Source organism: Protopterus annectens, chromosome 1.part1, assembly GCF_019279795.1.
Source record: "Protopterus annectens isolate FY-2018-M chromosome 1.part1, PAN1.0, whole genome shotgun sequence".
NCBI lineage: Eukaryota > Metazoa > Chordata > Ceratodontiformes > Protopteridae > Protopterus > Protopterus annectens.
The window spans coordinates 657,999,834-658,026,530 of NC_056726.1; positions in this window are offsets into that span (position 1 = coordinate 657,999,834).

Genomic DNA, 26,697 nt, shown 5'->3' on the forward strand with positions numbered 1-26,697 from the left:
TCGCTGTCCTCTCTCTCCCTCAGTGTGACAGCACCTCCACTGTCAGTCTTTATACTATATAGTTAAATGTTTTCCCCTACAACTGACCCTCAGTTTCTTTCCATACCTTCACCTTCCCTTACATCCTTCCACAGCTTTCCTTCTTAAAAAGAAAAAAATGGGCACTTGCCCCACAAAAATGTTATATCCTCCCTTCCTCTCTCCACTCCCATTTTCCCTTCTCTGTTTTCCTTATGCTTTCTCCTCTCATTGCTTACCCTTTTCCTAATATCTTGTACTTCCATTTCCACCATTTTATATGGTAAAAATAGATTTAAGCTGTATAGTGGCCTGTTTAAAGTAGTGAGCCGCTTTTCCTGTATTTGCAAAAGAGTAGATGCCTGAGAGCAGAAAGCATGTGCAGTGGTGTGTTGTTTGGTCCTAAGGGCAATGCAAGTTGGTTTGACTAGTGAATAGTGTCTCAAGTTGTATGAGGAAGTTTTTCATGAAGCTGCAAGGGGAGTAAATATATGGAGATGGAGTATTTTATAGAGTTGGGATCTTAAAAGTAGGTTAGATCTTTGTTTTATGGGTAACCATATGTCTTTTCTAGGGTGATACAGAGAAGCTCACAGAGAGGTGAGTTTGTAATGAATCATCAAATGCTGTTTGAGATAGTCTGGAGTGTGACCATGTTTTTCTTGGAGGCAGAAGCAAAAATTGGGAGCCCATATGCAAGATTTATAATGAAAAACTACTTTGCCAATGGCTGCTCTGGCTGGTTGGGATAGAAAAGGGGGATCCATTTGTCCTACAAAAGGAGGGAGTTCATTCTGGCCATCACTTTGTCTATGTGGAAATAGAAGTTTATTGACTGATCAAGCCATAGTCCTATGTATATGAAGGTGGAGGCTGTCTCTCTGTAATGGTTGTGTAAGTCAAAGATAGAGTCAAGTGTCTGGTGAATTATTATGTGAAGTTCCAAAAAACATAGTTTTGGTCTTGGTAGGGCTGAAACATAGTTTATGGTTTATGAACATTTGTGGAGCGCACGTAAGTCTGACTGGAGATGGCAATGACTGTTGATGTAAGAGTGACCTGACTGATAAATGACCATGTCATCAGCATAAAGAATATGTGGGAGATGGGGGAGGACACAAGGAAGTTTGTTAATGAATATGGAGAAGAGGAGGGGGATAAGAAGGAATCCTTATGGTACACCTTTGATAATAGGCACAGGTTCTGAATTAGAGGATCCTATTTATCTCTGAAGTGTCTGTAAGAGAGGAAGTTTTTAAATCAGGGAGAGGCATCTGGACAGATACCAATTTATATTAGTTTGTTTTGGAGAAGATAGTTGTCAATGAGGTCAAATGCCTTTTCAAGTCTATAAACCGAGCATTTGTAAGAAGGCTACTATCAGAGATTAGCAGGATGCCCAGTTAGGGGTCATAGTGCTGTCATAGTACTTTATCCAGGCCAGAATCCATGTTATTTGGAAGAGAGCAACTATCTTTTCAAGAAGTGTGACAAAAATTAGGAGGATGGATACTGAATGGAAGTGAGAGGTATCTTTTGGGTGGTTTGTTTTAGCAGGAGATTAATTATAGTAGTTTTCCAAATCTGCTGCATGATGTTTTGTATGTGACATAGATTATACATGTAGGAAAGAGGAAGACATTGATGATCTCTGCAGTGATATAGGAAAAAGGGGTTTATATTGTCCAATTCAAGAGGGGTGTCAGTCGAAATATTTTCAAGTTGAATAGAGACTTTGTTGGGACATATGCACTTGAAGTGGAAAAGGGGGATGAATGGTGGTGGGCTTGGCAATGCATGATCTTTGGGAGGTGTGGAGTTTATTGATTGGAGTTTGCTAAATTCTTTAATGAAATCTTCTGGAACAGTTTTGTTGTACCACATTAAGTTATGTTTTTAGACAGGGTACCATGAAAATGTTTTCTTCCTGAAAGTAAGTTCACCTCTTTCCAAAAGTGTTTGGGGGAATGTAGGAGGGTGATTTGTTTCTTTGTTTGGAGATATCTATTGTGTTTTCTGTTGTGCCTATTGGCTAAGTTATGCAAGACTCGAAAAGTGGTTTAATTGTCATTTGTGGGGGTCTGATTCCATTGTTGCCATTCTTCATCCATTAAAGTTAAAAAGAGTTCAGTGGATAACCATTCCAGTTTTAGTGGGTTTATAAAGCCTGCGAATAAGTGGGAAAATTTGTCTTGCAGCTTAAGGAGAAAGTCGGTAAGGTTTTCAGCAACTATATTAAGGTCATGTAAGGAGAATATATGGTATCACTTGTGGGCTATAAGAAAGGCTCTGAGTTTGTTTGTATTTGTGCTACTTTTGTTTCTGAAGGCTTTTAATATTGGTGATGATTTTATAGGAAGGCTGACAATTGCAAAGGTGATTGGACAGTGGTTGTTTAGTGATGGTGGCAGAATGTTTATGTTGGGGATGGAGTCTGGTAGGTTTGTAATCAATAATCAGGTCGAGTGGACCTGAGGTTAGGTCTTGTTAGTTCTTTTGTGAATTGAATGAGACTTATGTATGCTAGGAAAGTACCAATGTCAGGTGAAAGAGGGCCAAGATAATTAAGACCAAAGGCACCTACAATGATTATGTTATTATTTTTGAGAGAGTTATTAAGGATATTAGCAATGAGTGGTTTGAATTAATTTAGGGAAGCAGGGGGTGGTCGATAGGCAGTAACAACCAGTAGCGATTTGTCTTTGTGAGTTGAAAAGTTTAAAATATTTACTTTTTACAAGTCTTTATTGATTCATTAAGACCAATAAAGCCAGAACCCACATGGATATAGTGGTCTACAGTTGTAATTTAAATTAAATGAAGGTAAGCCCTTTATCTCAAAATAAATCACTAGGTTATTTTAGCATCAGTTAAAAAATGAATTCAGAACATGGAGACAAACTGTTTTTGTCATCTGTCACTAATTCATTGAAAGCATTACCTGTTATTAAAATCAATGTTTCATTTTTGACATTCTTGAACACAGATGAAAACTACAAAGTCAGGAAAAGATACACAACTCATAAGGCATTCAGTTTGCTCCTATTCTTCTTACAGTCCAATTCCTAGTCATCAGTGGACCACTTCATCTTCATGTTCAGATGGCATTTTTGTCAGCTTCACTGTACACAAGGGGTAAAGCTCAGACTATGAGCCAGTTAATCTGGAAATTACCAACAGTGCAAATATTGGAGAAGTCCAAGAGAGTGGATGATAGAGACTGGACAATTCTAGATTAGCCATCCTGTGGTAAGAGAATAGTCTGGCATACTGCAACTTTGGCACCTACTGGAGAAAGTCATACATGACATACTGGATATGATTTGGGATATTTATGCTTGACTCTGAAGGTTATGTCTACACTGTAATCCTCAATGAATCATAGAACAACAGAAAATACAAGAAAACTGGTCCATGTGGCCCTTTATGCCTTACCAATACCCACCCTCACACCTTACCTTGCTCCTTCAAAGAAAGCTAGGTCATTTGTGCCAATGGTGAATTTGTGAATACCCATTCAGTTGGAAGATAGAGTGCCACATTTCTTGATCTAGAGTCGAAGTTTGTTCCAGAGAAGAGGTAATCATTGCATGATGAATCTGTCTTTCCACCGTGATTTGTTTATCTGCTGAAACAGGTAGTTCCCTAGTCCTTGTGTTCAGTGGACTGTTTGATTTGTATAGATATAAGAGATCTTGAACTACCAAAGCCTTAATGGCCCAAAACCAAAGCACAAACAACCAGTAAGAAGTCTATATGACACTGAATACAGGGATAGAACTTCCAGTCCTTCCTGATAGCTCAAGTATATTTGGGCCATGATCTTTTTTTGTTAAAACCCACTGAGGTCTCTCCAACTGATATGCCTAGTAAGATACATCTCAAAGGAGGAACTGTATTCTACAATGGGCCTAAGTCCAAGAATACAAAAGAGTAAAGACTTATTTGGAGAGACATCATTTCCAATCAGCTACATCAGATAAAAGGATTTCCTAACCACTGTTGCAATATGATGATCAAATGAAAGGAAATTATCTACCCGTGTTCCGAGGACTCTCACACCTTCATTTTGGAGTCATGTGATGCCTATTCTATAAGCTGGATTGTGGGATTGTTTATCAACTGTGAGAATATTGTAATTCTTAGCATTTAGTTTTAGCCCATTTTCTATGCACCAGTTATTAAAATGTGTAAGCTGAAGTTGTAGCTTCTGCAGTTTGAAGTGAATTTGAGGATGGCACCCAGTTTACAATCATCTGCAAATATGGCTAATCAAAGATCCTTTATTTTCCATTTTGAGATAAAAGAAGTACATGCCAAATGGCAGAGAGCCTAGTATGGATTCCAAAGGGATTCTACTGGTTAGCTACACACTTCATGCAGACACACCTCACACCAGTTCTATGATTCTATGAGACTGGAATAAATGGACACAATCACTGAAGAAGTTGTATAGTTGCCAGGCATGGGGAAGAATAAAAAGCATTAAAAAGAAGCTATGTTTACATTCAGGACAGACATGGGCTATAATTAAGACATAAAGAAAGATATAGCTTTATAAGTGAAGTGACTGACATTCATTTATCACATTTTTGGTAATGTATCTCTTACAGTGTATAAGAGTACAGTATACAATATATATTAAGAAGGAGTAAAATTTAAGGCTTAGCTATTGAAATTCTAAAATCAACAGTACAGTTACTAATTTATTATTTATGTTTTGTTGACAGGGTTTGCCCAGCTTAGTGGAGCCCATTTTTCAATGGAGGACAATGAAATAAAGCTCCAGAATGAATGGCAAAGACTGTGTAAAGAGGAGTAATTACTAAAGCACACACAACAAACACCATGTATGAAATACACAGATACGTGATGGAATAGAGGAAAAAAGAGAAAGAAATTAAACAAATGGCCTGATAAGATATATGATATTTAAATGACCATCTTAGGGTTATGGCTGTACTACAAACTGAAAGCAGAAACAAGAGACTGATAAGAGAATATGAGACTTTTAAACTACTTCTTCTTGTATGTCTATAAATTAGATACCATATAATTGTCTCTCCCCCCGGATTCACAAATCCTCTGTGTAAAACTTAATAAGTCTTACTCGGAGGCTGCAGTTGAACGGTATGATGTCAGCATGCCATGAATATGCATGAGGGCACGCTGACCCAACCGTAAGTCCTACACGGACCGTGTAAAAAAGCAGGGGGCCTGTCCAACTGCCAAGCTGTCCAAATGTCCATGCCCCTACAAGTGTTTAAAAATAAAGTAAATAAACAAGAGCGAGTCCGCTCAAATGTCCCTGCACCCAACACCTCACTGCCTGATAATGTAAACCCCATCACACATCTAAAACGCATAACCATAATTTTTTTTTTAAATACACAAAATAGCTGTCCGTATTTGCGCGTGTGTGCGCGTGTGTGCCCATTGCTTAGCTACAGTCAGCAATTTTCACATGGAAGAGCATAAGAAAGAATGTTTATGCAAATCACATGAAATAGCAATAGCGTAATGGTAGAGCGTTCGCACAAAGAAGAGGCATTCACGGTTCGAGTCCCACCACTCCCTTTCGTATTTATTTTTTAAATCAGTATATGGAATAATACCCAACATATATGTTTAAACATAACTAAAAAGCAGTGAAATGGCCAATGTATCAGTGAATAAAATAAATATTTTAAAGGATTCCAATATAAAATTGCCCGCAGTTAAGCAGAGCTTCACCCAGCGCAATGTAGTTGCCCCTAGCTAACTCACGCTTTACCCAGCGCAATGTAGTTGCCCATAGCTAAATCGCACTTTACCCAGCGCAAAATAGTTGCCCAAAGCTAAATAGCGCTTTACCTAGCACAATTGGTTTGCGCGGAGGTGCGCGCCGCACCAACCAGCACCCCGTCGGGCAACATGGAGCAACGTAGAGCAAAGTTGCTTACACACAGCCACGCCCCCTAACTTGTCTGGACAGTAGTAAAATAAAATACAATGATAAGGTTTGAACCCAGGACACTGTGCACCATAATCAAAGTACTGAACCACTAAGCCATGACAGCTTAGGAAAAACATCCACTGTTAACATATATATATATATATATATATATATATATATATATATATATATATATAGTAATAAATGTTTGCTTAACCATTGCTAAGCATGTCTGCAGTCAGCCGAGAATATTCAAAAATGGCCAATCACAGAAAAGTGTGGGAAATGCGGCATATTTAAGCTGCATAGGCGGGAATACCCACCATAACTGATTGTAGCTCCCATCTGCAGTTAGAATGTCTGGTGTTGGAGAGGGTACACGCTTTCAAGGGCAATGCTGGGGCATCAAGGAGTCAAGATATATGGTTTGGCTCCTAGTCAATCGGCATGAGACTTGACTCCTGCAGGGCTAGTTCCAAGGAACGGAGAATAAGGCGGAGGTTTGGAACCGGTTGGCTCATGAACTCACCAGTGCCACAGGCGTCCCTCGGACTGGTGAGCAGGTCTGTCACCACCATGCAGACCTGAAGAGGTGGACGCAGGACCTTCTGAACCAGTGGATCCAGGAGGCCCGTCAAATGCGAGATGCCCCACTACTAAGTAGGTAGCCATGGAATGCAGTATGTAAGATAAGCTAATATAGTCTAAATAATGGATAGGTATGTCTCAATATCCCTTTATTTACTCCACAGCTGCAGGTGCACGCTCTATGAATCAGCAAGCCTATGCAGATAGGTTGCTAAGGCTGCGCCACCAGGCAGGTTAGTAAATATTCTGCATGTATTGTTACATGATATATGTGAGTGAGCATGAGAAAAGTGTTAAAGCCCAATAATACAGCAATAAAATGTCCTGATTAAATCCTCTGCATGTACTGTTCATAGCTTCATAGGTAGGTACTAGGCTATCGGCCCAAGGGCCTATGCAAGCCTAGCCAACAAGGTTCCCTGGCTTACGCCACCCAAGAAAGTTATTTTTCTGTGCCACTGATGAGCAGAGACACAGAAGTGATCCCCGGGGTGTATTTCCTATTTCCCATCCACTCATCAAGATTTTTCTTGAAGAGTGCTAATGAAGAACTTTGCTTGACATAGATGGGTAGCCTGTTCCAGAGTATGGGAAGTCTCTGGGACAGGAATCTATCCCTCCAGCATGTCCTGTTTATTGTGGTGACAAGGTTTAGGTCCCTAGAGAGTGTAGCTCAGAGGGATTGGGATTTCTTTAGGTGTAGCATGTCCAACAGCTCTGGGTTTGACATAGCTTTATATGTTAGGCAGAGATCACCTCTGAGTAGGCAATATGCTACGGAGTAAAGCTGGAGTTTTTTGAGGCGGTCAGTGTAGAGCATTTGTTTGAGTCCAGTAATCCTCTTTGAGAGGTACTTCTGTGGCCTTTCCAGCTGCTGCAGATGTCTTGTGAGGTACATTCCAAAAGGGGCATTGTACTCTATAATGGGTCTAATGAGTGATGAGTAGAGGGTAACGATGACCTCTTTTTTCCTGGACGAGAACCCTTTTATGATGAGGTGTGCCACGTAGAAGGATTTCCTGACTACTGTGGCGATGTGACTATCAAAGGAGAGACTACTGTCCACCTGGATCCCAAGGTCTCTTATCACGCATTCGGTGTTAAGTAGATTGCTGCCTATGTGGTAGTTCATGGGTACAGAGTTTTTACCAAAGGTGATGACACTGCACTTTTTGGCATTGAGCTTGAGGCCATGGCTCTTACACCAGGCATCTGTTTAACAAATGTCAGTGAGCCAGAAACTGAGTGTACTAACCCGCCAATCAAGCTAAAATAATTCTGGAATACTATCCCTGCATGTATTGTCATAACATAAGTGAGCAGGCCTGAAAAAGAGTGCTGTAACCCATCAAGAAAGGTATAATATGTCCTGAATATGTCTTCCGTATGCACTGTAATAACAAGTAAAGGAGAGAGCCTGTAGAAAAGAGTTTTCAATGTAATTAATAAAGGTATAACATTTGGAGTGTGTCTGTGTCACTTACTTTGAAATGTTGTTGTACCCTTGCAATAATAAATAGTACTGTTGTATTAGGTGCTGTCAACCCACAGTTGTGCAGTGTCATAGGAAGTGGATGAAGGAAGTGGCAGTAGCTGTGAAGTATAAAACATTCATTCCCTGAATAAATCATCTGCATGTACTGTTACATATCATAAGTCAGATAGGCAGGAATAGAGTGTAGTAACCCATGAATAAAGCAAAAACATGTCTGGAATACTATCTCTGCATGGACTGTCATAGATAAAATGTGAGTGAGCCTGTAAAACAGTCTTGTAACCTATCAATAAAGGTATAACATTTCTTGAATATGTTTACTGTATGCAGTTTAATGTCAAATACAGGAGAGAGCCTGTAGAAAAGAGTTTTAATGTAAATAAGAAAGGTATAATACTTGCAGTGCATATGGGCCAGTTACTCAAAAATGTTGTTGAATCCTTGCAGTGAAGAAATGTTACTCTGTTGTAGTAAGTGCTGACAACCCCCAGTAGTGCAGTCCCATATAAAGTGGATGAAGGAAGTGCCAGTAGCTGTGAAGTATGCAACAGTCCTAAACAGTTGTGAAATGGCTGACATGCACGGGTAAATCTGGCACACGAGTAGCCTTTCAAGTTGTTCCCGAGAAACTTAAGTGTGTTACCTGAAAAGTAGGTTTGTGTAGAAAACAAGTGAAAAAGCCATATGAACACATCCAGATGTGCACATACATAAACAAGTCAATTTAATACAAGTATGTAGCAGTAACATCTGCATCCTGGACAGTTACCATGTCAGATATAGGCCAGGTATATCATGAAGTAGCAAAACCCATAACGCAATCAAATGCATGTTGCTTAATGTAAGAATACATGTAGGGGATATACACCTGCAGTCAATAGGAATGTAGTGTACAGTTAAAGTCTAATAAGATGTTAATGGAGGTTTCTTTTTACACCCTACTCCATGTGCATAAACAATGCAATTCCACACCTCAATGGTTATGTGTAATCTCATAACATTTGTTGGGACATATGTCCTATTGTTATTTAAATCTGCACCTACTTTGATGCATGTCCCCTGTTAAAACACCACAGTCTTGGTGGCCTGCTGCCACCAATCATCCCTGCATGCTGTTGGAATGTCCACTGTCATTCAATACATGCATGTGTTATGCTTGCTGTTCAACTGTTGTAACCCTGGTGTGTTGGGTTAATGGGAATATTACTGCATGCTGTTACAGCTAACTTGGAATGCTGTTGTCTATGCTGTAATTAAAAACACCTAATCACAGAACGTATGGGAAGGCCAGTCCCAGCGGACCCACCTGTCCCACCTCAGCTGGCAGTTGCACCTGGCACCAGCAGGTCCGGTGCCCAGCCCGGGCCACCATCCTCCATAGGTCCTGTACCCCCTTCGGGTTGAAGCTCTGCAGGGGATGGGGCTCACCCCCACAGCAAGCGTGGGTGGAGAAGGGCCTCCTGTCACCCTCCAAAGGGTCCGGGTTGTGGTGCGTAGGGAGATCCAGCATTTATTCGCTGATCCCCTATGCCAGCTCGAGGCGAGAGTGGCGCAACTCACGGGTGAGCCTGTCCCTCCTACGCAGCCCCCAGCACAGCGACCCTTGGGTCTGTGAAGATCCAGCGGTGACTGCCCATAGGTGCGGATATCAGTCCCACTGTTACCATCTGTGGGCTCATGGGCTTGCGATTTCCAAACATCCATCCCCGTCAATTGTGTTTACCCACCCCATGTGTCATACTCCGCCCCTGTATGCATCTTGTTTGTCTTGTCTGTTTACCTACCCAACCTACCTCCCCAAATATACCTACTTCCTCTACCTCACTTACTACTCTCCCCTGAAAAAAAAAAAAAGGGCAATCTGTACCCGAAAAAAAATTACGCCCCATACATAGGTTCCCATTTTGCACACATGTCCATTGGACATGTACACTGATAATTCTAATTGGCAGTACAACAAACTATGCTGTCGTCACCCCCTCTCTCAGGGTGGAAGGTTTCAAATTTCACTCTAAATTTTCAACATATGCACAGCTGTCGCTGGCAAAGAAATGGGCAGCTATGGACCTTCCCTACACCCATCCTTTACATCCCGAGCTTGTTTTCCTACTGTCTTTCCCTCTCTGTGCCCCCTTTTTCACCACTTTCCTATCTCCCCATTTTCTTTTCTTTCAAAGAAATTAGCACGGGGGTTAGTGGGAGTAAGCACTTTTAAGCAGTAGTAAGCGGGATTAAGCGAGTGTGCACATGTGTGTGCTTAGCTAAGTGTAGCTAAGCATCACGCAAACCTACGCAAACCCACTTACTACTGCTTAAAAGTGCCTTAGTCACTCTATGGCAGGGCCCTTGTTCTGCTGAGCAGCAAAATAAAAAACCTCTGCCAGTCTCGAACCCCAGACCATTGACACAATAGACTGCATGAATTACCACTAAGCCACAGCAGATATATAAATAACTTGGTTCTGAAATAAATATATCATACATTACAATGAGGGAATGCAAATGGAAATTAGGAATGGTATAACACAAACCCTTTTCTGTGTGTCTTTACCAGCAGTGGTTGTGGAATTGCATGACATGACTGTGAAAGGGGAACCAGCCATCCTAGCAGGGAATAATGTTACAGCAGCACCTTACAAACACCACACAGTATCAGACCAGGATAAACACTGGCCACAGGTATACAGTGCAATAACCGCATTTGTATGGCAGTTAATTGTGTATGTGAGAAAAATGTACATACTTCCATGTATTCTGTGTTAGCATTTGGAGGGGTGTATACATGTCTATACTGAGATGTGTGTACTGGAAGCAGCAACATGCAGGTATGAGTACAACATGCACATAACTGGCTACAACCCTAGCATCAGATAAGAGACATATACCTTCAGACTGACACAAGGGTGTCCAGAGCAAACAAGAATGGGCCCCACCTTTCAAATCTGAAAGAGCTACGCCTACCTAACCTAGCATTTTATAGCAGTGGGCTGCAATCACAGTGAGTAATGCAATCACCAAACAGCAGGCTGCATGCAATTACTGAATGGTGGGCAGCAATTGGTGCAGAGGCTGTCACATGCACAAGTGCAGATACCTAGAAAAGCAGGCTGTACCTGCAGTCCACACATGCAATTATATCATTGCAGGTGTCATGAGACAGAGAGTGAGAGAGAGAGAGACAGAAACAGAGACCGAAGCTGAAATAGAGGGCAAAATCCCAAATCAAAAAAGACCGAAGGTGAAATAGAGGGCAAATACCCAAATCAAACCAGCCAAAAAAAAAAAGAACGAAGGTGAAATAGAGGGCAAATACCCAAATCAAAGCAGCCAAAAAAAAAAGACTGAAGATGAAATAGAGGGCAAATACCCAAATCAAACCAGCCAAAAAAAAAAAAAGATACAAAACCATAACACACGGAGCAGGTAAATACAAAGGTAAGGTATGTAACTCAAATGTATGTGTTGGCATGTTGCAGATGTTCCCAAAGAGTACTCCACACACTGCAAATCATCCATGTGTGATAGCAGTATGTATCTATCTGTATCTGCACATGTGCATAGGGCAAGGGACATACTGCAACTGTTAGTGAAGGGTGGACAGCTGTCTGTCAGTGAATGTTGATATGTGCATATATCCATGTAGGTTGTAGTTTGTGGCCTAGAAGACAGCATGCAGTGTGGTGGAGTGGCCTTAGGTCAACTGGTGCCCTAGGCAAAAGGGCCCCACGGCACCCCCCACCACACTTCCTGGTGCCCCCATCCTTGTGTCCACATAAATAGTGGACCCCTGCTAGAGCGGTGCCCTAGGTGGCCGCCCAGTAGGCCTATGTCTAAGGCCAGCTATGGTAGTGTTGATATATGTCATGTGGTGGTTAAATGCTGTGGGACAGATTTGTCAGATCTGATGTGTTACAGACAGTGAGGCCTGCTAATGCTACAAGGGCTGAGGACACCCACATGCATTCTGCACAACACTGTGCAATGTAATCACATACCTGTACATCCCACAACTGTCGCATAAGTGAGATCCCCACCATGAAAGGTGGACTGTACATGTGCCTATATGTACATCCATGTGTACAGCAATGGATGTGTACATGTATGTGTAGATAGGCATATATATAATATATATATATATATATATATATATATATATATATATATATATATATATATATATATATATATATATATATATATATATATATAGAGTGAGAGAGAGAGAGAGAGACACAGAGACACGGGGTAATATGTACTGCAACAGGTGTGTGGTGAACAAGGCATCGACTGTAGACAAGTGTTGATGCTGCAGTGCCATTCCACCTTCCCAAAACAGTGTACCCATTAACTAACACATAGGCAGAGATCTACCTAGCAATGAAGGTGTGATAAGGGAACATGGGACACAGGTGGACAGTAGCCTCCACTGTGATGAAGACAGTGCCACACTACACCTGTAATCTGTCTGTGTGGTATGTGTCAGGACAACAGGTGTGTCATCTATGGAAGTATAGGGTACGGTTCCCCTCTACTCATCACAATGCCCTGTGTGGTATGTACTTCACATGACAACTACACCAGGTGAACAGGCCACAGGCAGACCTCCCAAAGTGTAATACTGTCCGCAAACTAATGCCCTATGCAGACTGACTCACAAAACCACAATTACACTGTATTGCATACTGAAAAAATGCTGAAGCGAAAGATAGAAAGACCACACTTGGCAAATGATAAATTAAGCTTTCTTCCACTTTATTTAATCGTGGACTTCTTCAGAAAACCAGGATGCCTCCCTACATCCTGGTTTTATTTACAAAAACAGGAAATGATGTAAAAATCATGTCGTACATATGTACATAAAAATAAAACATTATAACTTAATGTCATAATTATAACTTGTCACAAATCTGTCAGTAATTTAAAAATACTTAATTAAAAACCATTTTTGTTTTTTGTTATTTGTTATTTGTTCCAAAACTTTACATAACTTTGGTTGTTTGTTAAATATGATGTATTACTTATATTTGTATTTTATGTTCCAGTACTGATGAAATGTCACTCTGATGCTGATGAGAACCAAAACTAGATGTTACATCATTATGGGGATTAAGTAATTCACTAACTAATGAAACCCAATATGACGGAACAAAGTCCGTCGCTTGAAATCATTATATCACAGCAAAAAAATAGATGATCTCATCAAGGCCCCTGTCACAATCCAAAATGTCACTAGCCCCTGGATGATCCTAAAGAATTTACTTCTCTCAGAAACCCCTAGGTGTACACAAATGTGGATGTATTGTTACGTTGATTCAAATTTTAAAAAAGTGTGCCCTTGTGGAACTGTTATTGATTTCTGTTGTTTAAAAAACATTTGATGTTTATCCCCTCATTAAGTCCAGGGGGTCCATCCGCCCCTAAGCATAACTGCCATATAGACTCTTTCTGCTCTAACTTGTTGTTAAGATCCCCTTTAAGTAAGCATTTTTCTACGTGGTCCAAAACAAAAAACTCAAACTTCTTGAAATCCACACACTCTGAAGAATGTCTGGCCAGAGCATTGTTCATGTCTCTGTTTTTAATGGCCAGATTGTGTTCATAAATCCTACGTTTGAGCATTCTTTTTGTTTTCCCCACGTAGTAGCTGTCACAGGTACAACACATGGCTGCGTAGACCACGTATTCACTATTACAATTGTAATACTTGTGAGCCCAAAAGGTCTTTTTATTGTGTCCAATGGTGACAAAAGAGGTATTGGTGACAAACCTACACTGTCTACAGTATTGGCAACCAAAGGTTCCCTTCTTTTTACTGATCTCCCTACTCTTTACCTCTCTCTTGGTGTTTTCTAACTCTAACATGCTCTTTATATTTACAACGTTTCTGTATGTGAAACGTGGTCTTATGCCTATACAAGCCATGAGGTCCCTGTTACCTAAAATGATGCCCCAATTGTTCTCTATGATACTTCTGATGTTGTTTAATTCATTAGTAATTGGAAGCGGAAATGCTAGATGGAAATCTAGATCTAAGGTGTCATCTCTAGGGGCAGTGACACCTGCTGTCACTTCTTCCATATACGTCCCACTGTTGTGTGACAAAATGGGCCTTGCTACACCATCCCGAAGTCCCCTAACTTCATTTTCTATTTTCTTTAACATGTGTTTTTTGTACCCTCTGGCCAAAAATAGATTCCTTAACTGTATTAACTCTCCATGATAAATGTTCTCATCTGATGTTAATCTGCTGAGTCTTATGATCTGACCCTTTATAACATTTCTTTTCATGTGGGCAGGGTGTAAACTCTCTTTGTGTAAATACTGGTTGGTAAAACAAGGCTTTCTATATATTCTACTGTGTAATTTGTTATCTGTAGAATCTATATATAGTGTGACATCTAAATAATTGATATTTTTACCATATCCACTGTGTTTGAAAACCAGAAAACTAGTTGTTCTGTTTAAATCTTGAACCATAGTCTCAAATTCATTTGTGTCTCCTGCCCACACAAAAAATAGATCGTCTATGTATCTACAATAAAATAAAGCTTTACCAAAGAGAGAATGTTTTTTAAGATGTTCTTGCTCCCAATCTGACATGACTATGTTGGCAAACGCCGGGCTACTCTAGCCCCCATCGCTACGCCAGAGATCTGTTGGTAAATTTTGTTATTGAATTCAAAGAAATTGTTATGCAACACTATTTCCATCAAGGAACAGATTGTGTTGATTTTGGAATTCTGTAATTCGGTGTTATGTGTCAAGTAATTCCTCAGATGTTCTATACCACGATCCTGATCAATACTAGTGTAAAGACTTTTAACGTCTAGTGTTGCAAAATGAATTCCTTCAAATGAAATATTAGACCTTCCTAAACTCTCTAGTAAATGCCACGAGTCTCTGATGTAGAACTCTGACTTTTGTGCTATTCTATTCAATATATCATCCAACCAAATAGATAAACTTTCGGTTTTTGAATTCTTAGCTGATATGATGGGCCTAAATGTTACTTCTCCATCATCATTATGCAGTTTAGGAATTCCAAAGAAATTACCCAGTCTTGGTTGTTCTACCATCAGAAACTCATAGTCTAGGTTGTCTATTTCGTCTTGGCATAACATATCAAAAAGGTGAGTGTCCACCCTCCTGTATTTGTTTAGAACAAAGTCAATACTAACATCCTTATAGAAATTGGTGTCATTGAGCATAGCAGAAATTCCTTTGTTGTAATCTACCTTGTTCATAATGACTAACTTACCCCCCTTGTCTGCCTTCATTACTCTGATATCAGATAGTTAGAGCAGAAAGAGTCTATATGGCAGTTATGCTTAGGGGCGGATGGACCCCCTGGACTCAATGAGGGGATAAACATCAAATGTTTTCTCAACAACAGAAATTAATCACAGTTCCACAAGGGCACACTTTTTTAAAATTTGAATTAACGTAACAATACATTCACATTTGTGTACACCTAGGGGTTTCTGAGAGAAGTCAATTGTTTAGGATCATCCAGGGGCTAGTGACAATTTGAATTGTGACAGGGGCCTTGATGAGATCATCTACTTTTTTGCTGTGATATAATGAGTTCAAGTGACGGACTTTGTTCCGTCATATTGGGTTTCATTAGTTAGTGAATTACTTCATCCCCATAATGATGGAACATCTAGTTTTGGTTCTCATCAGCACCAGAGTGACATTTCATCAGTACTGGAACATAAAATACAAATATAAGTAATACATCATATTTAACAAACAACCAAAGTTATGTAAAGTTTTGGAACAAATAACAAATAACAAAAAACAAAAATGGTTTTTAATTAAGTATTTTTAAATTACTGACAGATTTGTGACAAGTTATAATTATGACATTAAGTTATAATGTTTTATTTTTATGTACATATGTACGACATGATTTTTACATCATTTCCTGTTTTTGTAAATAAAACCAGGATGTAGGGAGGCATCCTGGTTTTCTGAAGAAGTCCACGATTAAATAAAGTGGAAGAAAGCTTAATTTATCATCTGCCAAGTGTGGTCTTTCTATCTTTCGCTTCAGCATTTTTTCAGTTTGTCTAGTTCAGTTCAGGTTGCCGAATTCAGATCCATTTGTTTCTGTGTTCTAAAGCTGAGTGAAGACGTGGGATGACTGCAGAGGCTTCCTCCCAGGATCCGCTACTTAATGTATCCATCCACACGACACCGGGCGGAAAAGGTACGGTTGGTGCTGAAGAGCTCGACCAGTGTAAGGGGCCCGAGGATTTGATTAAAACTATCACGGAGATAGTTTTCAAGTGCTTACACCGGAATACAACAACGTTTACCAACAAAACAGCTGGTGGAGCTTTAAACATCAAAGCAAGTGTTTTTTCCGACGTGGCGGATAACGCTGATAACGTCGGAAATGGCATTATTGGTTTAAACACTGTTGGGGACAGTGACAACATTTCGAATAGTTTGGAGTATGCTGGAAACGTTTGGGGTTTCGTTATGAAAACACAGGCGAATCCTTTCTCTGACATCCGTAGTTCGAAAAAAGTGCTACCAGTAAGTAATAACAATTCTTTTCAAGATTGTAAAAAAATGGTTTTTGAACTTGAACGTCTGGTAGCTAGACATGCAACTTTAAGTTTGGAAATACAATATCTAAATGAATGTATTGCTCGCAACATAGTGCCCAAGGGCCTGAGGACAGCTAAGTATCCTAATTGTGTTAGTCCAGGGGACGATTTATACTCCAAGCTGACACAATTATACAATGACACTGGCATCAGTATGATGCGGATTTTGTTGGAGCATTATGAGGGAGAAGTTAAAAGCTTACTGGAGAAAATGAAATCCCTTGATAATGACATCAAAAAGTGTAGTTGTTTTAATGACTGTGTTCCTTTGTATAATAGCATCGAGGCCAAAACCAACAGGCTTAGAGCAACCATTATACTAAGGAAACAAAACAAGCTTAGGAGAGACATAATAGCCTATGAGGCTAACCAAGCTTATATTTGTTCATACAATGAGAGTACTGATGGGAACAACAAGGTTCCACATACAGATTTAACAGCAACTAATGGGTCAAATATCAGAGAACCTTTGATAAGGTCAACATCGACAGATCAGGTCACAGATTTTGTATCAGTGGCTACTATAGACAGTATCACTAGCAAAGGTCAGCAGCAACAACAACACCCAATACATATTGGTGGTGTTTTCAACAATGACAATGTGGATTCTGCCAATACCGAAGCTATTGCTTCTACGAGTTTCGCTGATGTGGTAAATTGTAACGACAACAAAAAGTCTGGTCCTTTTCAACAACAGAGGACACAGCCAAAGAGGACTACCAGGTGGTACAATTCCACCCAATACAAGGCGAAACCAAAAGGGAAAGGCAGAAAGAAGTGGTGAACACACCACAAAGTGATGAAACATATCATATTAATGTTGTAAATCTAAGTGATTGTTCTTTAACTGATGCATGTATAGATGTGTTAAGAAAGGGATTCAATTTCATTCCGGCAAATAACACTAGAATCGGCAATTTACTAGTTGATTTTAGACTATACATGCGTAAACTAAATTTGAGGTACATCTTACAAGATGTTCAAGTCAAAGGTACAGTGGGTGGAGGTAGATTGAAACGTCCAAGCACATTTAATCCTGCTTTAGTGAACACCTTACAAGTTTTTCAAAAAACTTGTGAATTAGAGTTTAGAAAAATGGAGTTTAAAACATCAGAAGATAATTTAACCAATCTAGAGCGTGATGCTCTCATCTACATGACTAGTTCCCCTGATATCAGAGTAATGAAGGCAGACAAGGGGGGTAAGTTAGTCATTATGAACAAGGTAGATTACAACAAAGGAATTTCTGCTATGCTCAATGACACCAATTTCTATAAGGATGTTAGTATTGACTTTGTTCTAAACAAATACAGGAGGGTGGACACTCACCTTTTTGATATGTTATGCCAAGACGAAATAGACAACCTAGACTATGAGTTTCTGATGGTAGAACAACCAAGACTGGGTAATTTCTTTGGAATTCCTAAACTGCATAATGATGATGGAGAAGTAACATTTAGGCCCATCATATCAGCTAAGAATTCAAAACCGAAAGTTTATCTATTTGGTTGGATGATATATTGAATAGAATAGCACAAAAGTCAGAGTTCTACATCAGAGACTCGTGGCATTTACTAGAGAGTTTAGGAAGGTCTAATATTTCATTTGAAGGAATTCATTTTGCAACACTAGACGTTAAAAGTCTTTACACTAGTATTGATCAGGATCGTGGTATAGAACATCTGAGGAATTACTTGACACATAACACCGAATTACAGAATTCCAAAATCAACACAATCTGTTCCTTGATGGAAATAGTGTTGCATAACAATTTCTTTGAATTCAATAACAAAATTTACCAACAGATCTCTGGCGTAGCGATGGGGGCTAGAGTAGCCCCGGCGTTTGCCAACATAGTCATGTCAGATTGGGAGCAAGAACATCTTAAAAAACATTCTCTCTTTGGTAAAGCTTTATTTTATGGTAGATACATAGACGATCTATTTTTTGTGTGGGCAGGAGACACAAATGAATTTGAGACTATGGTTCAAGATTTAAACAGAACAACTAGTTTTCTGGTTTTCAAACACAGTGGATATGGTAAAAATATCAATTATTTAGATGTCACACTATATATAGATTCTACAGATAACAAATTACACAGTAGAATATATAGAAAGCCTTGTTTTACCAACCAGTATTTACACAAAGAGAGTTTACACCCTGCCCACATGAAAAGAAATGTTATAAAGGGTCAGATCATAAGACTCAGCAGATTAACATCAGATGAGAACATTTATCATGGAGAGTTAATACAGTTAAGGAATCTATTTTTGGCCAGAGGGTACAAAAAACACATGTTAAAGAAAATAGAAAATGAAGTTAGGGGACTTCGGGATGGTGTAGCAAGGTCCATTTTGTCACACAACAGTGGGACGTATATGGAAGAAGTGACAACAGGTGTCACTGCCCCTAGAGATGACACCTTAGATCTAGATTTCCATCTAGCATTTCCGCTTCCAATCACTAATGAATTAAACAACATCAGAAGTATCATAGAGAACAATTGGGGCATTATTTTAGGTAACAGGGACCTCATGGCTTGTATAGGCATAAGACCACGTTTCACATACAGAAACGTTGTAAATATAAAGAGCATGTTAGAGTTAGAAAACACCAAGAGAGAGGTAAAGAGTAGGGAGATCAGTAAAAAGAAGGGAACCTTTGGTTGCCAAAACTGTAGACAGTGTAGGTTTGTCACCAATACCTCTTTTGTCACCATTGGACACAATAAAAAGACCTTTTGGGCTCACAAGTATTACAATTGTAATAGTGAATACGTGGTCTACGCAGCCATGTGTTGTACCTGTGACAGCTACTACGTGGGGAAAACAAAAAGAATGCTCAAACGTAGGATTTATGAACACAATCTGGCCATTAAAAACAGAGACATGAACAATGCTCTGGCCAGACATTCTTCAGAGTGTGTGGATTTCAAGAAGTTTGAGTTTTTTGTTTTGGACCACGTAGAAAAATGCTTACTTAAAGGGGATCTTAACAACAAGTTAGAGCAGAAAGAGTCTATATGGCAGTTATGCTTAGGGGCGGATGGACCCCCTGGACTCAATGAGGGGATAAACATCAAATGTTTTCTCAACAACAGAAATTAATCACAGTTCCACAAGGGCACACTTTTTTAAAATTTGAATTAACGTAACAATACATTCACATTTGTGTACACCTAGGGGTTTCTGAGAGAAGTCAATTCTTTAGGATCATCCAGGGGCTAGTGACAATTTGAATTGTGACAGGGGCCTTGATGAGATCATCTACTTTTTTGCTGTGATATAATGAGTTCAAGTGACGGACTTTGTTCCGTCATATTGGGTTTCATTAGTTAGTGAATTACTTCATCCCCATAATGATGGAACATCTAGTTTTGGTTCTCATCAGCACCAGAGTGACATTTCATCAGTACTGGAACATAAAATACAAATATAAGTAATACATCATATTTAACAAACAACCAAAGTTATGTAAAGTTTTGGAACAAATAACAAATAACAAAAAACAAAAATGGTTTTTAATTAAGTATTTTTAAATTACTGACAGATTTGTGACAAGTTATAATTATGACATTAAGTTATAATGTTTTATTTTTATGTACATATGTACGACATGATTTTTACATCATTTCCTGTTTTTGTAAATAAAACCAGGATGTAGGGAGGCATCCTGGTTTTCTGAAGAAGTCCACGATTAAATAAAGTGGAAGAAAGCTTAATTTATCATTTGCCAAGTGTGGTCTTTCTATCTTTCGCTTCAGCATTTTTTCAGTTTGTCTAGTTCAGTTCGGGTTGCCGAATTCAGATCCGTTTGTTTCTGTATTGCATACTGGCCACAAAGAGGTGACCTCTGCCGGACATACAGAGGTATGTCACACCCATAGCTGGGTGACAACCACCATAGCAACATATCACAACCCCTCGGGGTTACACGCTCTAGGGCCCTAAACCTTGTCAGCTCACTAAACAGCACATGCTGGAGGGATAGGTTCCCATCTCAGACATATGCCATACACCAGAATAGACCACATAGCAATAGCAAACAAGGCTCCTCCTTAACAGTTGTTATAAATACCCCTGATGATTGTGTGGGAGATTGTTAATACACCCCAGGAAACACCTCTGTGGTTCAGGTTGGCAGGGGAAAGTGAAATCAAAGTACATGTGTGTCAAAGACCAGGGTAGCATATGGCTAGGCTGCCATAGGCCCTAGGGCCAATAGCATATCACCTACCTATGACACTATGCACTCACACATGTACTTAATGCAATAGCTGCTATGTGAGATTGAATGAGTGTAACGCTGAATGTGTGCAAGGTGTGTAAATGTGTGATAGCTTAGTGTGATGTTGTATCTGACATGGTAGTGCCTAACCTAGCTGTGAGGACAGCAACTGATGTGTAATGTACTGTTAGGCAGACATAGTAGTACGGCATATGATGTGACTTAGTTCTCCGTTGATGAATGTGGTGTCTCATTGTAGGCTAAAGCAATACATGTATGCTTAGTGAGTGGTACTGCAGGTGAATCCATCACCAATATGAACTGTAGTACTGCCTGAAGCTGTAGGGCTAAACAGCACAGTATGGTGTGCGTTCACATTGCTTGGAAACACTGTCATGTGTGTTTCCTGTAGTCTGCACAGAGGACAGACTGCAGGCATAAGGGTGTGTAAGTAGTGGTACACAGCACTGTATGGTACACAGGTTATGCTCATCTGTGTTGGCATACAGTGGTGCGTTGTATGTTTGCCTGATGTGTGTGTGATTAGGCCTGTACAATGGCTGCAATCATATGTGTGTTACAGGGTTGACGTGTGTATCCAGCAACATCTATAGTCTGTTACAGCAGTATGCCACCTATAGTAACAACTGGACACATCTGTTAGGCAGGGCTATGGCATCAATGACTAGGGTGTTTGAGTGGTACTACTGTACCTGTACTTTACATCCATTGCAATGGATGACATCTCTGTTCATGCATTGGTGTGATATGCACCCCTGTCTTGAGGTTGTGCAATGTGTCACAAACAGTGTGTCGGGTACTGTTGTATAGTGGTGTGATATATAGAGTCTGCCAGGCAGTGTTAGTTAGTTGTGACCTGAGAACCAATAAGTGTTAGAGAACGTGTGTAACCACTGACAGACAATAGGATGGTATATATGTCAGTAAAGTGATATCTGTGGGTAAAAGTGTAAAGTGTGCCACAGGACACTCTCACACAAATTGTTCATATATTTTTCAGCCAGATGGCCCACCAACGTAATCCAGCTTACACTGCAGAAGAGGAAGAAGTGATAGTCAACAGCCTTTTGCAGCAGTACACCATGCTGTTCTCCAGAACCAGCCAGCACCAGCAGGAGCGGACTGCACTGTGGCAGAAGCTTGTTAGTTGGGTAAATGACATAGGCATGCATAACCGGACATATGAGCAGGTACGCCATCACTGTAGTGATTTAATTAGACAAGTCCGGCGGCGTGCGTCTGATATCCAAAGACAGCAGCTTGCCACAGGTGGTGGGGTGGCCATACATCCCCCCCTCACCAGAGCGAAGGAGCTGCTCCTAAGCATGGTGGCTCCTGGACAACAGCTATGGCAACCTCTGACATGTGTTATAATGGAGGCCGGAGCCACCTAGCACATCCACCTGGAGCAAGCAGGTAATACGCCCTATCTGTAGACTGCAGTTAACTGTATTGTTAGATTATGTGTACATGAGATGTGAATTGTGTGTTTAGCAGTTCCGCTGCCTACTGTTGTGCAATACAGATAGTTTGTATAATATCCCTACACCTGTGACTGTTGACTGTTGTTGTACTGCAGTTTAGCATACCCACTGTAGCAATGCCACAGTTGTGGCCACTGATGTACCCTCTCATATTCTCGTAGGTCCCTCTGGTGTGACGGCAAGGCAGCCGATCCATGCTGGTGAGTGTGTTATACCTGCAACGTTGGTAATGAAATATGCATGTCATAGGTGAGGTGTAGGCCATGTACATGTAACACACCTATGCATAATGCATGCCATGCATGTTTGCTGTGAGACATTGCACAGCTCAGTAATGTCAGTAGCTTCCTCAATGACATGCAATACACGGAGCATGACACACAGTTGTGGCAACCCTGTACTGCACATTGGATTTGTATAGTTGCAACACCTGTACACAACATAAGACATTTATCACATGCAGTACACAAAGTCATGCTACATATGGCATAACCACACACCCACTGTAAGGTCACACGTCAGTATCCCACATGTCATCCACACACACATGATGTACCTCGGGGGTAGAGGCCTATCATGGGGCTGTGCAACAGTCTTCAACACATAACACAGTCATGTTAGGCAATGCTCCCTACTGGGCACCTCATACACCCATGTACAAAGTGGCTGTGTAATAGTGAACATATCCACGGCACTGCAGTTCAGGTACAGCATGCTAGGCAGTGGTCTGTCACACAGTAGTAGCCGTGAGTGACCACAAGATGCAGGACGATGATGATGGCACACGGTACTACACCCCATCCAGTTACAGTGACCACAGTACTACACATAGCAGTCATTGATGTGCACCTCATTGTTCTGTGTGTGCAAACATATGCACCTATACACACCATGCATAGCATGTTGTGTGTGTGCTTACATATGCTAGTATACACATTTTGCACAACAGCCGCCATCTGTACAAAGTATCACATATATGTCCTGGAATGTTATTGGGTGTATAGGTCACATGACACACATTGGGTATGTGTGGTGTTTAATGTCGCAGTCGTGTAGCATGCCATGTCATGGCTGGCAACAACATATCTGCAATATGTCCCACAAGCACCATAACCACTGTGCAATGCCCATGTTGTGCATTGGGATTCCTTCACGTCTACATGCACCACTCATCCCATGTCTGTACATTGCATGCATTTGCTACACCTGTGCCCACTAGTATGTGATATGGACACAGACACTGTCATCACACATGTCAATCTATGTGTCACACAGATGACACATGCAGCCATGGTATGTATACCATTGAGTGATGCTGCACATGCCATTGCAGAGCAGATAATACTTGCACAGCAATGTATTGTCCATGTACACATTGTGTTCCAGGGTGTAGCCAATCACTGCACAACTACACATATGCATCAAAGCCATGTATAATGTCATTAGAAAGGGCTGTCTACACTTACACTGCATGGTGTTGAGCAACACATGGTCTGCCTGCTGACACATGTGTGGTGACTGTTTGCCTTGAGATACTATCACCCACCATCACCCACTATTGTGTATGTGTTGGATTGCTGGTGTGTGTGTGTGTGTGTGTGTGTGTGTGTGTGTGTGTGTGTGTGTGTGTGCTGTGATGAGCACTGTATTTCTGTGCATGTGTGCATGTTTGCATGTGTTCATGTGTGCATGTGTGCATGTGTTCATGTGTTCATGTGTGCATGTGTTCATGTGTGCATGTGTGCATGTGTCCATGTGTTCATGTGTGCATGTGTGCATGTGTGCTAACATCATGTACAGATTGTAAAGTGTGTTTCCTGTCTTCCTTCCACAGGTGCTGTGTTAGGCGTGGCTGAGTGTAGCAGGGAACCTGATGTCACTGCCACTAATAGTGGAGATGATGAGACATGTATTGTGGCACAGGAAGGTCTGACAGAATCTGTCATTGGTCCACCAATCGACAGTACACAGCGGTCAAACCCATCTATGCACACACTCATACTGCCAATACAGCCCCCGTCACCAATGGCCATAGCTGCGGGACAGCATACAGTTGGCATTGACCAGGAGAGTGTGGTACCTATGGCACGTGCATCCCCTCACAGCAGCCATAGCCGGATTACCAGAACGGTACCACATAGGCAGATGTCCAGGGGTTCTCCGGGGAGCACCACTGGTCGTACTGCCCCTGGCAGCCGTGCCCCCAGAGGTATTACAACCTCCAGTATGTTCCAGGCTGTAATGCAGGCACAGGCACGTATGGAATGGTACACCTGACAGGGACTAAGGGCGCAGAGGGCCCATTACACTGCTATCAATGACAGCATCTGTGACCATTGCCGGTGCCATCTGGAATTACACTGAGGTTATTGATAGCCGTTGGAGGGAGACATTAGATGTCCTCCACAATGTATTAGCCATGAGCCAGGACTGTGCAGGAAGGATGAGAGGCCGATGCGGACGCATGCCAGCAACAGCATCAGCTGGCATTCATCACGGAAGGACCACAGATCACAGCCGCTCCCATAGTGGCAGTACCAGCCCCAGCAATGCTGGGGCTGGCCTGTCCATTGACCGTCCTACTAGACCACGTGCACGTGGTGCTGGCCAGTCCCAGCAGGGACATGGGTCCAGTCATCATACCTCTGCCTCTGATGATAGCACCCAGTCAAGGTTGGTACCCGATACTGCCCGTAGCACCCCTGCTAGGCACAGGTACAGTGTCCGTGGCCAGAGACAGTGATCTGTATGGCCTAGCAGGTACAATCTGTGGCTGTCCACAACTACCCATATATGGCAGCCACATGGAGGATGTTGTGTGCATGCAGACACACACACATTCACCATACAGCTAAGGCTCACACATACACGCACACATTACATCAACATTGGCCCATGCAGTACTGTTGTCCCACACACACACACACACACACACACACACACACACACACACACACACACACACAGACATGCCGATTGGATGGGTCAATGTCGGGCTCTGGCAAACCTACAACACACCCTGTGCATATGATGACACCTGTGCCACCTCCTGTTATCTGTCACATTGATGCAGGAATAGGCTAACATGGTTCTGATGCACAGGGTGACATAATAGCAGTGTAGTAATAGTAGCAAGTTGCCAACAGGAAGGCGTACTGATATCCTTGTAGGTATATCTGAGCAGGCATTATGCATCACAGCTCTGATAGTCATTGTAGCATTGTTTACACCAGTGTTAGGTCTGAGTATGTATTGTCCACCCATGTGCCACTTGGATGAAGTGTACAGTGTTGACAGCATGTGTTAGTGAGTTGACAGTACATGTGTGATGTGTGCATTACAAATTAGCAAGTATACATCTGTGAACATGGTGTGTGCACACTGTCTGCATGTACATGCATAGTGGACACGTGGGATGTGCGACATACCCTGTTCTACACATTAACATCTCATGGTATCTTTTGATGGCCAGTATGCATTCTACTACAGATATGTACTAACATGGGTACACATGTGTGTATGACATGGGTTGGCACTATGCTGTGGGTGATACCTTTGATATCTGTCAATGATTTGCAGTCTGGCAGTATACACCACCTCAACAGCATGACTATAACCAATCATTAGATGATGTCCTGACAAATGACTCACAGTTGTAGGGAACTCAGTAACAGTTGGATCCTTCCAGTACTATACTATGACAATAACCAGTGGTATTGACCGCCACACGTTCGTGGGACCACACATGTGTGGCATAAAGCCCTCTTCGGTACATGCAAACATACTAGGGATGTGTCCATCCACATCTGGTAATGCATGCATTGGCCTACACTGCATTCCCTGGATGGGAAGCATATCCTACACAAGGGTATCATACAGACAGATACCTGTTGTCCAATACATGCTTTATAGCAGTACGCCGTCTATGGCATGGTCATCCACATTTACTATACATACTATCCCGACAGTACCACATAGGTGGTAGCCCTGAACATGTATGTTGGTTACCAATGTGTACAGACAGACATGTGTTATGTAATCTGTCCCTTGGTATCCACATACCCATAGGTATTGTGGGATCCCTCTGTGTTTCACATAACACATTAGGGGCCTGCATGCATATCCATAGGGCTGGTGCACACCTATCAAGACTCTCCATTATTGCCAGTCATTGTTGTGTATGAACATGTCTGACATATACCCCAGCAATTACCCTCACTCACAGTACTCTACAGTACGTGTCATGGATGTGTGTGGCAGGGATGTCCTAGGCCACGGGTCACTACATTGGCCGGTCTTGATGCAGAC